A 15,894-nucleotide genomic window follows, 5' to 3' on the forward strand; every position below is an offset into this window, starting at 1 on the left:
CAAAACCATACGGTCTGATAATGGTTCAGAATTCTTTCTTACCAAGTTTTACAACAAACATGGCATTTTACACTAAAGAAGTTGTGGAAACTCCACAACAAAATGGAGTTGTGGAAAGAAAACACCAACAATTATTAAGCACAGCTAGAGCACTAAGGTTTCAAGCAAATCTACACTTAAGTTTTTGGAGTGATTGTGTACTCACTTCAGCACACATAATCAATAGAATCCCTACAACTCTCCTTCGAAACAAAACCCCATTTGAAATGTTCTTTGATAAAGCACCTAAGCTTTCACACCTAAAAGTTTTTGGCTGCCTTTGTTTGCATCTACATTGACAAATCACAGACAAAAATTTGACCCAAGAGCTATTAAATGCATATTCTTAAGGTACCCCTCTGATTTCAAAGGATACAAGTTCATGGATCTTAACACTAATTGTTACGTGTTCGCACACTTCGGCAACCCACTGGGGGCCACAGCCAACTCATGCCAAACCACGTGGCACTCAATTCGAGGCCGAGGCCCACTTCTCATGGCCTCATAAGGAACTTCCGAAGCCCATACGCCAAGGCCCCTTTGAAGTTGGATGAGGTCCTGTTTGTCGAAACTCTATAGCCGAGGTGGCGGCATTCGAAGCACAAAGCAACATCTTCAATAGACACCTCTTCTAAGAGATTTTTGCACAAAGATCTTACTTGAATTATTGATAGGACGTTTGTCATGAGTGTATTTGTTAAGTCTTTTCACTAGTAGAAGCGGCTCTGCCAATCAATAAATGTATAACAGGCTAGGTGCGGCTGATGCCTACAATTTGACATGTAACTCAACCAGATGAGGCCACGTGTACCCCGAACCAAAGGTCACGATCTAACTAGTGACAATATAAATACTCCCTCATATACCCCATACAAGGGCTAATGCAAGAATCAATACAAGAAACCATACTTTACTCAACTTGCTCTTTCTTATTATCTTGCAACATAAATGAGTTCATACATATTTAAATATACATTTACAAACATCAATTGGTAATTATTGTACAATCGATCTACGAACTTCCCGCCGGATTCTGAACGTTTTCGTCCCGCACCGTTGAGCTACTCCCACGCCCTTGATCTGTCCGTTTTAGACCGTCCATGTATCTTAGCGTGTTGGACTTTCGCTCACGTGTGCGCGGGTGGATCCGACATTTGTTGGCAACATATTCTGAGGTCAATAGATTGGCGTCGTCTGTGAAAAACCATACCATAACCATAAACAACCTTGTGGTAAAAGCTTGTTAAAGAGGAACATTTTAGCATCCCCTTTGAAAAAGGATTTGTTCTTGAAAAAGAACAAGAGGAAGCCCCACGATTTAGCAAAAATCTAAAGGGTAAGATACAAGGAAAATGAGTTCAAACGAAGATACACACCCCAGGAGGGTAAGAGAAAATGCTACTATGCCCCCTCAAGCAGCAGCCCCAGCAGTTTAGCATAGACCCCATCACAATCACCGAAAAGGTGGAATGCGTGCGACGGCCCGACTGTCAAGAGAAATGGCCACCATGGCAACTAATATGAGGGACATTGCTAGCCAAAACATGGCCGTGAGGGAACTTGTTGCCCAAATGCAGGGCCAGGGAGGCTTCTCAATTCCTCCATACACTCCTCAAGGGCAATACCAGCAAGAAGATGAAGTTCAAAGCCATAGGGCTACCTCATCGGACTATAGCTGAGGTGTAAGCCCATTTGAAAGGGAAGTAGAAGTTGACGTTTTCTCCAACTACGCTTCCGACTGACCCACCGAGGCCCCTTTTCACCATGATAACTTCCCACCTTCGTATGAGCAAGAGCAAAGACATAGGAGGTCAGACGGTGTATTTGACAGAATCAACCCCGCTAAATCGAGACTCAGACAACAATAGCATCACGAGCCTTGGACAAGGCCACCGCCTCCACCTCGAATGCCTCAACAGCTGGAGGAAAGGCATGAAATGCCCCCCTTGTTGCTCTACCTAGAAATAGGCGCCAAAGGAGAGATGAAGAGGTAAGGAATCATCCTGAAACCTCTCACCAACAATCGAGGTATGAGGCTGAAGAAAACGATTCTGATGAGCAGCAGAGGTCCTGTGACTTGGACAATGATGATGAAAACTTGCCATTCTCAAGGGAACTAAGGAGCGGCCAGGTCTCGAACCACTATGTTATGCCAAAAATACCAAAGTATGAAGAAAGAGGCGACCTAGGGAAGCATCTGAATGCTTACAAAACTCACATGAGCCTAAGAGGCGCCACCCCAGCTGTGAAATGCAGAGCTTTCCACTTAACACTTAGCGGAGCAGCTGAAATTTAGTATAGTAGGTTACCACCTGGGAGCATAGTAGGTTACCACCTAAGAGACGACCTTCTTGAAGAGGTTTGCTGTGAGCAAAGAGGGAGATGCCCCCATCCAACATCTCCAAGATATGAGACAGGCACATGGGAAGTCCCTAAAGAGCTTCCTATCACGTTTCACTGATGAGATGACATATTGTGTGCAAGTCACCGATCGTAAGGCGCTATCTGCATTGAGAGGAGGTCTAAACATGAACACCCTATTCTGGAGCATAGGAACAGAGCGAATAGAGGCCTCCCACCTCCTCAAAGGAAGCGTGCTAAAGGGCCGACCTCCCACTTGATAGACTACTAGATGAATCAAGTTGGTAATGAGAGTTCTGAGCAAGCACTGGCCGCCACCATTCTTAACGCCGTCCCTACACTGACATATGAGGATATCAATCGCTAAAACCCAACAGATGGGAACTCCGTAAGGATCCCATAGGGGAAGAGGCCGAGGCCGGGGTTCAGAGCCTAGAAATAGGTCAAATCAAAACCCGCTTGGATACTGTGTATACCACCGGTCCTATGGACACGACACGGCAAATTGTCGAGACTATGCTCACCGCTCCTGACAAGAACCCCCTAGAGACAGAAATGATTCGTCCCAGGCGAACAGGCCCCTGCCAAGGTACGATAACCAATCTGAGCATGAAGAGGCCGCTCTACGTCAAAGGGATGTCTCTCCGCGACGAAGGGAGCGTGAAGCAGAAAGGCCCAGGGATGGGCACAGACACTGAAGAAACCGAAAAACTCAAGATGAGGCTCATATCCAAGAGGCGGATACCATTTTTGGAGGCCCTTATGTAGGCGGTGAAACATGGAATGCCAAAAGGAATTATGCCTGTGAGGCCAAGCGCCCTCGCTTACCAGCTATATTGTGGGTCATAGCTCCTGAAGAGATCAAGTTCCACCTATTATCTTTACCCAAGAGGACACTGAAGGGGTTCACTATCCCCACTGAGATGCACTTATGGTAAGAGCAGTCATAGCCCGGAATGGGCTCAAACGAATGTTAGTTGACAATGGTAGTTTCGTCAACATTCTATTCAGATCTACCTTTGACAAGATGATACTGAACCATAAGTTAAAATCCACCACCACTCCTTTGTACGGATTTACAGGAGATAGCATTACTTCGAGAGGAAAAATCACACTCATGGTAGAGATGGGAAAGTCTCCCCAAGCCAGGATGAATTTCATGGAATTCCTCATTGTTGATAGTTGATTGGCCTACCACGAAGTATTGGGTAGATCGACCCTGAAAGAATTGGGAGCTGTCACCTCCATCCACCACCTATGCATGAAGTTCCTGACTGAAAATGGAGTGGCAACGGTGAGAGGCAACCAAAGAGGCTCAAGAGAATGTTATTTAAGCTCTATCAAAAAGGTAGAGCCCCTGGACATTCACGTAATTATTGCTGATGTAGTCATAGCTGATGCCCCAGGTGATGCTTCTACCAAATCGGAAGATGCAAAATGATTGACGCACCACCCAATCAGGAAGTAGTGGTCATCGATGAAATTGACCCCACATAATTGAACACGAACATCAGGCATCCCTAGTTGAGGAACTTGAGAACTTCTCGGTAGATCCCCGAGACCCATCCAAATTGTTAAAGGTAGGCAAAAATTTGTTCAGCACTGCAAAAAAAACTCAAGGATTTCCTAAGAAGGAACCTCAATATCTTTGCTTGGAGGCATGAGAATATGGTAGGCATAGACCCCAAGGTCAGTTGCCGCCATTTGAAAATTGATCCTAAGGTTGCCCTGCACAGACAAAAAAGGAGAGCCCTCAATCCTAAGAGGTACATGGCCCTAAAGGAAGATGTTCAGAAGCTCATCCAGAATGGCTTCATCCGGAAGGCCACCTACCCAAGGTGGGTCTCCAATCTAGTTTTAGTAAAGAAACACAACGACAAGTGGGAGGTGTGCATCTATTTCACCAACCTCAACAGAGCTTGCCAGAAGGACAACTTTTCACTTCCAAGGATTGACCAAATGGTAGACTCAACGACAGGCCACGAACTATTTACCTTCATAGATTCATACTCTGGCCACAATCAAATCCCCATGCACTCGGCTAATGAGGAACACACATCTTTCATCATAGACCAAGGCCTTTACTGCTACAAGATGATGCCCTTCGGGTTGAAAAACACCAGAGCAACATATCAAAGGCTCGTCAACAAAATGTTTGTGGACCTCATCGGCAAGGCAATGGAAGTCTATGTAGATGATGTGCTGGTAAAAAGTTTGGAAGCTGGAGACCACATAACGCACCTCAATAGCACTTTCCAAATCTTGAGGAGATATAGGATGAGGCTCAACCCCCTCAAATGCTCCTTCGGAGTGGCTTTCGGCAAATTCTTAGGATACATGGTCAACCAGCGTGGTATTGAAGCCAACCCTAAGAAGATTGAGGCCCTATGCAAGATGAGGTCTCCCCAAAAGCCAAAGAAGGTGCAAAGCTTGACTAGAAGAGTGGCTGCGCTTAGCCACTTCGTCTCCAAGGCTACGGATAAATGCCTCCCATTTTTCAAAGTGCTAAAAGCTGGGAAGAAGTTCCAGTGGAATGAGGAATGTGAAGAGGCCTTCCAGGGCCTGAAAAGGCACCTAGGGCAGGTCCTCCTCCTCTCCAAACTGAAGCCCGGTGAAATCCTACAGCTGTATCTAGCCGTCTCCAATGAGGCCATCAATGCGGCTCTAACCCAACAAGAGGGAACCACCTAACTCCCCGTCTACTATACAAGTAAAGCACTCCTACTGCCAGAAACCCATTACCTCGATATGGAGAAGTTAGCTTTGGCCTTGATCACGGCTTCCAGGAAGTTGAGACCCTACTTCTAGGCCCACACCATCCATGTGCTAACAAACTTTTCCCTAATGCAGGTACTTCAAAAGCCGGATGCCTCGGGGAGATTATTGAAATGGGCAGTGAAGCTAAGTGAGTTTGACCTCGTGTTCAAAGACAGGACAGCCATCAAGGGCCAAGCCTTAGTTGACTTTATGGCAGAATTCACCAACTTACCCGAGGTGGACGAAATCATGGAACAAGCCAAGCCCCCAACGTGGAACCTATTCGTTGATGGGTCGGCTGGGAACGCCGGCTCAGGCGCCGGAGTTGTCCTCATCAGCCAGAAAGGTCACAAGCTGACCTCGACGGTGAGGTTCGGGTTAAAAGCCACCAACAATGTAGCAGAATACAAGGCACTTCTCACAGGCCTCAGGTTAGCCAAAGAAATAAAAGTAAAGAGGCTACTCATCAGTAGTGATTCCCAGCTAGTCGTTAGCCAAGTTAACGGTAACTTCTCAGCCAAGGACAAAACGATGGCCTTCTACTTGAAAATGGTGATGAACCTCATCCCATCCTTTGAAAAGTTTGAGTTGATCCAGATCCCTCGCATCAAAAATGTACATGCAGATGCACTCTCCAAACTTGAAAGTAACAAGAATTCCGAACTACTCACAGTAGTCCCTATAGAGCACCTCCTCATGCCGTCAACTGAGGCCCCAATGTAATGTAGGTCGCTGGGACTCCTACCTGGATGCAGCCCATCATGGCATACCTCAAGGACCAGGTATTTCCCACTGATAGGCATGAGGCCTACAAGCTAAGGAGGAGGTCAACCCATTTCCTCTTCATTGATGATGTACTCTATAAGAGGAGCTTCTCCTCTCAACTATTATGATGCGTCGAAGGAGAAGAGACTGCCTATATCTTAAGAGAAGTCCATGAAGGTGTGTGCAGCAACCACTCTGGAGGTCTATCTTTGGCACAAAATATACTGAGACAGGGGTATTACTGGCCTACCTTGTTTGTACGAAAATGTGACAAATGCCAATGATTCTCTCCAGTCCAAAGACAACCATCGCAAGATTTGACCGTGGTCTCTAGCCCTTGGCCTTTCTCGAAGTGGGGTGTGGACCTCATAGGTCCTCTACCAAAAGGCAGAGGAGGTGCGAGTTTCGCAATTGTGGGCATTGATTACTTTACGAAGTGGGTTGAAGTTGAACCTCTGGCAAAAATTACAAAAGCCAACACTTCCAAGTTCTTATGGAAGAATATCATATGCCGGTTAAGGATTCCCTACTCGATTGTCTCAGACAATGGTAGACAGTTCGATAACAAGAAGGTCAGAAATTTATGTGAAGAACTTGGCATCAAGAAGCACTTCTCCATGCCTCACCACCCATAAGCAAATGGCCAGGTTGAGGATGTGAACAAAACAATCAAGCATGTTCTGAGAAGGAAGCTCGATGTGTCAAAAAGGGTCTGTGTAGATGAGCTCCCATAGGTTCTTTGGGCAATCCGAACCACTGCGAGGACCCCAACGAGGGAAACATCTTTTCTCATGGCATATGGGACTGAGGCGATGAGCCCCGTCGAGGTTGGACTTTCATCCCCACGACGTCTGCATTTAAGAGAGATAACAAATGACGAGCTTCGCATGTGCGACCTCGACTTCATTGAAGAAAGGAGAGATGACACTCAGCTGAAGCTTGGCACATATCAAAGAAAAATGACAAAATACTTCAACTCAAAGTTGAAGAAGAGGTCATTTCGAATCAACGACTTGGTCCTTAGAAGAGTTTTCCTCTCCTCGAAGGAACCTGGTACCGGTTCCCTGGGCCCAAACTGAGAAGGTCCTTATAAAATCAGAAAGGAGATCCGACCCGGGATCGACTGAATTGAAGACATGAATGGCAAGGCACAACCCCATCCATGGAACATCGAGCACCTCCGAATCTATTATCAATGAATGTACTACCTTGCTGGACGATCTTTCCTAACTTATGTAACATTTCCATAATTCAATAAAATTATTCATGATCGAATTCATGTCATATTATGTCATCACCTCGGAGGGGAGGCCAACGTTCCATCTTTAGGCCATCTCATTTGAACTCCGAGGCGTATGCACTTGCCTCCTTTTGGCGAGGTTGAACGCCACTGGGAGAAGTCTCAGCATGGCTGAGCCATCCACCATGTTGGGAAGCGTCATCACCTCGGAGGAGAGGTCCGCATCCATCTTTGGGCCATCTTGTCTGAACTCCGAGGCGCATACACTTGCTCCCTTTGGCGAGGCTGAACGCCCCTGGGAGAAACCTCAGCATGGCTGAACCATCCACCATGTTGGGAAGTGTCATCACCTCAGAGGAGAGGCCAGCGTCCCATCTTTGGGCCACCTCATCTGAACTCCGAGACGTATGCACTTGCCTCCCTTTGGCGAGACTGAACGTCCCTGGGAGAAGCCTCAGCATGGTTGAACCATCCACCATGTTGGGAAGCGTCGCAACCTCGTTTGAATTTCGAGCCGTATACACTTCGAATCAGACAATATTCCCAGTTCGGCTGAAATACGGTCCAGTCAGGATGTATTTAGGTTACAATTATTAATCTTAAGTACAATTTGTTTGCTTAAGTCCAATTTTGTTTATGGTTCGCGAGTCTTGTGTACAACTTACTCGCTTAAGTGATTGGAGTTAGGATACCAAGTTAAAGTTATTTAGTTCTTCAATCAACGTTAAGTTCAATTGCTTGACGAGGCCAACACACTTAGGAGAAAAACATTGGACGAAAGAAGGTATTCTATTGATTTTCAATTAAGATTACAAAAAGGCGCCTGAGGCCAGTACATCAGAAATAACTGAAAAGAAAATTATCCTAAGCCTGTGACGACGGGGGAGGTGCCTCAACAGCCGAGGCCTCTGCAGCTTGAGCATCAGAACTTCCTTCTTCTGCCTTCGCTACTTTATCTCCAATTGCTTCATCGACTGGGGTTTGAGGCACTTCATCCACAAACTTCGACCTCAGCTGTGACAGGTCTTCATTTGGATAAATATCCTCAGCCCTCTCCATCATCTCGGCATAAGCAAAAATTTTCCAGTAAGTGTTGAAGCTCTTGTACTCAGTATTGTGGAAGTTGGAGATGTAGTCTTTCATCGCCTCTTCCTTCGCCTCCTGGGCCTCCTTCCTTGCCTTAGTCGCATCATCAACGTACCACCTAATCTGGCCCTCCAAGAACTTGTACGCATCTTAGGCCCCTGCCAGCTCCATATTTGCCTTCTCCAAGGCTTCGACAGTTACCTTTTGGTTTTCATTGGAGACTTCCACTTTCTTAGTCAAGGAGGTCACCTCGCACTGAGACTCATATACCTCCTTCTTTAGTGCCTCGATTTGAGCCAAGGCAGACTTCAGCTTGGTCGTATCTTCAAGTTTTTGAGCCCTTACTTCATCTGCCTCGGCTCTAGCCCCTTTCAGCTCCTCTGCAAAGGAAGCTGCCTTCTTCTCCAAGGACAGGGTCCTCGTTTGAAAGTCAGTGAGGGCCTCTCTACACTCCAGTATGAGGCCAAATGTCCTCACACTTTGACTCACAAGGGCCCTCGTCAAGTTTGTGGCGTCACATGAAGAGGCGTGCAACTGCCACCGATCCGTCCAGACTTTGTAGAAGCTTTCTGTGCTACTTCGGATCTTAGGTGGCAGAGCCTCCACCAATGCTGGAGTCAAAGCCTCCTCTCTTTCGGCAAGGAAGCTCGGAGACTTCCCCTGCACCCTAGCAGGTCTTTGCTTGGCGACCTCCTCATCTGCCACCTCCACTGCCCTCCTTAGCCTTTTTAGCCTCGGCTCGACGAACCATTTCAATCTTAATAGCTTTCGAGGAGGCTGCAAAGAGCTTTGGCTGATTAGTTTCTTTGCTTTCATGGGACACAGAAGTCCCAAACTTTCCTGACGAGCTGGTGACGTGCACCAACTTCCTCTTCTTTGGCTCCTCGGGGACCTTCTCCTTCCCCCGAGGCTCTTTTGCCTTCTCTGTCCTCTGAGATGTCCCCTCTTCTAGAGCCCTTGAGCTGTCGTCCTTAGAAAGGCACTCAACCCTGCCCCTAACCTCTTTGGCACCACCGGACCCCGGCTTCAGGGGCCTCGCCTTCACAGTGGATGTGGCCTTAAGTATAGAGGCCATATCAGGGGATGGGTACTCTCTCCTCTTGAACTTGTCTGCAGAACATGTCAACACATTAGCATCAAAATGAAAAGCAATAAATACACTAAGTATAGGAGCTTCTTACCTTTAGAGGCCATCAGTTCGAAATCAAGGAAGTAGCGACTTCGGTCGATGAGGTGGTCGAAGTGGCGAAGCTTGAGAGGCCTCTTGTAAATGTCCTCTATCACTTCGAACTCCTCCTTGCTCAGCTCGAACCTTGTACTGCTATCTGTAAACGAAGCCTCAACAGTTAGAGAAAAAAGAAATTTGAATACAGAATGCAAACTACTTAGGCTGGGAGACTCACGAGCTTAGTAGTACTGGGTCGGTACTGTGCAAGCCAGGACTGTGTCTCCCTCCACCGCCTATCACTTGCTCCTTACCCAGAACCACGACTCCTTCCACCCCTTAATGGAAGAAGGCAGCTCCACCACAAATGGTGGATGAGCCCCCCAAGGAGTCAAGTAATACCATCCCCTTGACTCCTTAGTTATTACCCTAGGCTGGAATAGGGTCATGAAGACGTAGAGAGGCATGTCCTTCCCAAGTGACACTGCCTTCCATAGGAAGTACGAGCCAACCAACTGGCTCCACCCATTTGGTAGAACTTGGGTCGGCGACAACATGTAGTTCCTCAGCACAACCCTAAAGAAGGGGTGCAGAGGAAGACGCATACCTGCCTTAAATGAATATTCGCTCACCGCCACGCACCTAGGCCTCGGATAGCAGGCTCGCTCATAGGCCTCGGGTACTAACATCTCCACATAATGAGATGCACAGTACCTTTACCTTATCTCCCCAACCTCTTCGATGTCATATTCGAAGGGACTCTAGATGCCCCCCACTCTACACTGTAGTCTACTGCCTCCTCGATCCTAGTAATCTGTTCAACCTCGAAGTCCCCCCTGTAACTAGACCCCTGACCGAACGACGCGACAATGACCAACTCCCTACCCGAGGTGGACTCCATTTCAGAAAATGACTAAGAACACAATACAAGGGATGTTTTGTAAAAAACACCTACGGGATTACTACGTTGACGAAATGCTGCCAAAAAATCAGGGGACAAAGAGCTTCGACGTCGAAAAACTTTAGCTTTGGAAGAAAAAAATTGGATTGCAAAAGGTAGAAAATCCAAGACAATGAAGGTCTCTTGCCTTTTATAAAGGGCCAGGATAAACCCCAATCGTCTGATCAAAGCCCATCCAATCTGAACCCTTCATTCTTAATCAAATCCGAGGTGTAGAATTCAAACGATTTTTCAAACCTACGCCTCAGATTAAAGCATGTCCTCCACACACCTCCTCCAACGCGTCTGCTTCTAGAAGCTCCAGCTGTTATCATGATTACCGGTTTAATTCAACGGCAGCAGGCGCCTTGGAAGTTGTAACGATTCAGCCACTTTTCCTCGAAAATATGCACAAAATATCAAATCATTGGCACAGCTGCCAAGAAACAATTATTGTCAATGTGCTTCAGAAAGCAGCCATCAGCCTCGTAGGTTCGGTTTCTCAACCATCTCGGCTTCTTCCTCAGAATTCAGCCATCAAGCCTCATAGGTTTGGCTCTTTAACCACCTCGGCTTCTTCATCAGAATTTGGCCATCAACCCTCGTAGGTTTGGTTCCTCAACCACCTCGGCTTCTTCATCAGAATTCGGCCATCAAACCTCATAGGTTTGGTTCCTCAACCACCTCGACTTCTTCCTCAGAATTTGGCCATCAAGCCTTATAGGTTTGATTTCTCAACCACCTCGACTTCTTCATCAGAATAGGTTTGATTTCTCAACCACCTCGACTTCTTCATCAGAATTCGGCCATCAAGCCTCGTAGGTTTGGTTTCTTAACCACCTAGGTTCCTTCATCAGAATTCAGCCATCGAGCCTCGTAGATTTGGTTCCTAAACCACCTCAGCTTCTTCATCAGAAATTGGCCATCAAGCCTCATAGGTTTGGCTCTTTAACCACCTCGGCTTCTTCATCAGAATTCGACCATCAACCCTCGTAGGTTTGGTTTCTCAACCACCTCGACTTCTTCATCAGAATTCGGCCATCAACCCTCGTAGGTTTGGTTTCTCAACCACCTCGACTTCTTCATCAGAATTCGGCCATCAAGCCTCGTAGCTTTAGTTCCTTAACCACCTTGGCTTCCTCGGCTTCTTCCTCAGAATTCGGCCTTCAAGCCTCGCAGGTTCGATTTTCCCAACCACCTCGACTTCACCATTCTTATCACTTCTTAGACAACAATAGCAAAACTCTAAGTCCTCGCTTTACATAAATGACTATACTTGGACTTGGGGGACTATTATTTGGGGTACAAAAAATTTTTCAACCTAACTGGTTGGCTTTACTTTATCAAAGTCCTCGTATTACATAAATGACTATACTTGGATTTGGGGGACTATTGTTACGTGTTCGCACACTTAGGCAACCCACCGGGGCCCACAACCAACTCATGTCGAACCACGTGACACTCAATTCGAGGTGATTTGCATAGTCGAGGCCCACAAACCGAGGCCCACTTTTCATGGCCTCATAAGGAGCTTCCGAAGCCCATACGTCGAGACCCCTTTGAAGGTGGACAAGGCCCTGTTTGTTGAAACTCTGTAGCCGAGGTGGCGGCATCCGAAGCACAAAGCAACATCTTCCATAGACACATTTCCCAAGAGATTTTCTACACAAAGATCTTACTTGAATAATTGATAGGACGTTTGTCATAAGTGTATTTGTTAAATCTTATCACTAGTAGAGGTGGCTCTACCAATCAATAAATGTATAACATGCTAGGTGCGGTTGATGCCTACAATTTGACATGTAACTCAATCGGATGAGGCCACGTGTACCCCGAACCAAAGGTCACGATCTAACTAGTGACACTATAAATACTCCCCCATGTACCCCATACAAGGGCTAATGCAAGAATCAATACAAGAAACCATACTTTACTCAACTCTCTCTTTCTTTACAAACATAAACGAGTTCATACATATTTATATATATACATTTACAAACATCGATTGGTAATTATTGCATAATCGGTCTACAAACTTCCCGTCGGATTCCGAACGTTCTCGTCCCGCGCCATTGAGCTACTCTTACGCCCTTTATCTATCCGTTTTAGACCGTCCACGTATCTTAGCGTGATGGACTTTCGCTCACGTGTGCGTGGGTGAGTCCGGCATCTGCTGGCAACATATTCTGGGGTCAATACTAACAGTTTAATTGTTTTTAGAAATGTTATATTTCATGAAACAATTTTTTCCCTTTAAAGCTCTTCCATCAAATGCTAAAATACATTCCTTTTTATTCCCTAAATCTAACCTTTTTCCAGACCATTGCTATACCAACTCACACTTGCATGTAGATCAAAATGTGCCATCTACATCATCAATAAATGTTTATCCATTTCCTTGCAAATCAGACACACATATTGAACAATGCTTAACTTCTTCTTCCCTTCAACTAACCAATGATCAGATATCAAAACAAAACACTCAACACCTCAGAAAATCAAGTAGAAATAAGTACACACCAATTCACCTACTATTGTGGTAATGTTTCTTGATCCTAAATTGTAGCTCAAACATCTACATCAACTGATTGCTCTTCAACTTCAGGCAATGTCTATCCCGTTTACCATTTTCTTTCAGCTAATAGGTTGTCTAGATCACATAAAGCCTTTTTAGCATCCACTTCAAACTCCTTAGAACCCAAAACATATAAACAAGTCTCTCAAATACCTAAATGGCAAGCTGACATGCAAAATTAAATCAATGCTTTGGAGTTAAATAAAACTTGGGAGCTTGTTACTCTTCATGAAAACAAAAAGGTCATTTGTTGTAAATGAGTGTTTAAAATCAAATACAATCCAGATGGGACCATAGAAAGACATAAAGCTAGATTGGTGGCAAAATGGTATACCCAACAAGAAGGTTTAGACTTTTTGACATATTTTCTCCTATAGCAAAAATCACTCCCATTCAACTTTTACTTGCTATAGCTACAATAAAAAAATTGGCATCTTCGCTAACTAGATGTGAATAATGCATTCTTTCATGAAGATTTGCATGAAGAAGTTTACATGGAAATGCCTCTTAGTATGACTGCAAACGGTGGACAAAAAGTTTGCAGGCTTTTAAAGAGTCTCTATGGTTTAAAGCAAGTGTCTAGGCAATGGTTTGCATAGCTGTCCAATGATCTTACAAGTTATAGCGTTGTCCAAAGCAACTCTGATTGCTCCCTATTCGTTAAGAAATCCAACAGCTTCTCCATTGCCCTGTTAGTCTATATGAATGATGTACTATTGGCCAGTGATAACATCATGGAAATTCAAAAATAAAAAACATTTTTACATGATCAGTTCACCATCAAAGATCTAGGGCAACTCAAATACTTTCTTGGCTTAGAAGTTGCAAGGTCCAAGACTGATATATCTTTATGCCAGAGAAAATATGGATTTGACATTCTTAAAGAGATTGGTTTCACTGGTTTAAAACCTGTTGCTTTTCCCTTGGATTCTACTCTTAAGCTTTCTACAACAAACACAAATTTATATAAAGATCCTTCAAGCTATCGAAGACTTGTTGGTAGACTATTGTATTTAACCATCACAAGGCCTGACTTATCATACTCTATCCAAGTACTTAGTCAATTTCTTGCTTTACCTGCTATCAGTCATTAGCAAGCAGCAACTAGAGTGTTGAGATAATTAAAAGCCAACCGGGGCAAGGCCTTTTCTTCCCATCTTAATCAAACTTATAGCTAAATTCCTTATCAGATAGTGATTGGAAAAGCTGTATAGACACTCGAAGAAGTGTCACTAGTTTTGTAATCTTTCTTGGCAACTCTTTTATTTTATGGAAATCAAATAAACAAACCATCAGGAGTCGATCATCAGCAGAGGTGAAGTATAGAGCACTTGCAACAACCACATGTGAAATTCAATAGCTCATTTATACGTTGTAAGAATTGAATATTGATCATCCACAACTAACTCTAATCTACACCGATAGTAAGTCAGCATTATCCATAGTCACAAATCCTGTTCAACACGAAAGAACAAAGTATATTCAAATTGATTGTCACCTAGTTTTTGAAAAGTAGCAGCAAAATATCATTGAACTCTTTCACATTCCATTAAGGCTTCAGCTCATAGACATCTTCACTAAGCCCCGCGGATCTTTACCTTTTCATCACACTCTTTGCAAGATGAACCTTCTCAACATCCATATTCATCTTGAGGGGATATTGGAGTATTGCATCATACAATGACAACATGGAATTAAAAAGAAGAGAAGAAAAGTCCAAGATAGAAGAATAGCCAACTGGGAATACAATTTAGTTACTTTTCTGTAATACTAGTTGGAAGAGTAGTTCTTTTTTTTGTTATTCTAGCTGGAAGAGGAGTTAGTTACTTTTGGTTCTTTCGGTTAGTTCAGTTCAATGTATTCTGCTGTCAAGTTGTAGTACACATACAGCGCAGGTCTGCTGAAAATGTTCATTCAGAATTTAAGTTCAGTTCATTGATGAAATTGAATTTCTTCATCAAGTTGTTCATTGTCTGCCACCTTGATCTTGAACTTGAATCCATCTTATTCTCAACACTACACGCACGTCACTCTTGGCTTCCCCACGTCTTATGGTATCTCCCTCACGAGAACGACAAGGACCAACTTTATACAAACTTTCTAGGTCGAATATCTCAATATCATGTTTTGAGCAAAACTTTTTCACTTCCTGAAGAAATTCTTCCCAATCATCATATCTTATTTTTTTTAAGGAGTTTTGTTATAGTAGAAACAAATCTCATTGCAGTCAAGATGTCTAAAGATTTCCTTTGTAGGGTCTGACAANAAAGGAACAACTTTGAAATGCTAGCCATCGAGCACTTCGAATTGAAGTCTTTAAATGTAAACGACGTTTCTCAACTTCTAAATTCGGTACGATATGTATCACTTTATCAATATGTTGAGACGGTTTCATTACATATTTAGCTCTTCTCTCACACATGTTATGATCCGATGATCGCAAATGCGTAAGAAATGCACATTTTGATCCGTCATTTACCCTTTTCCATTGGTTATATCAAGATGTTACCAATGCTGAACAATTGGACGGATTTCCATCATTCCGAAAAAGATAACAATAAAAACAATATGCCCTATCTGTTATAGGTAAATACTCTAGCCAAGGAAACTGGTTGAGCCATTTTGCCTGAAAGTGACGAGACTGAGATTTTCCTTTTGTCTTTGGATACTCAACAAGTTTTGGTTGATAAGGCCCAGCTTTTAGATATGCGACTCTAATCTCATCTTGCAAATGGAAAGGAAATTCAAGTATTTGCTTTCTTTTTCTGGGTTCCCGTTCAATGCTAATATTTGAAGATTATTCTCGTTCGATTTCTAGTGGAAATAAAGGTTGATCTTCAGTTAATCCATCAGAAGTTGTACTATCTATAGGTTGATTTGCCCGTTGGAAGAAGGAAAATAAGTTCTTATTCTTCTTGAGAGGTGGTTGACCTTCCTTTTCAATTTCTTAAAATCACAAAAAAAAA

Source organism: Olea europaea, unplaced genomic scaffold, assembly GCF_002742605.1.
Source record: "Olea europaea var. sylvestris unplaced genomic scaffold, O_europaea_v1 scaffold439, whole genome shotgun sequence".
Lineage (NCBI taxonomy): Eukaryota > Viridiplantae > Streptophyta > Magnoliopsida > Lamiales > Oleaceae > Olea > Olea europaea.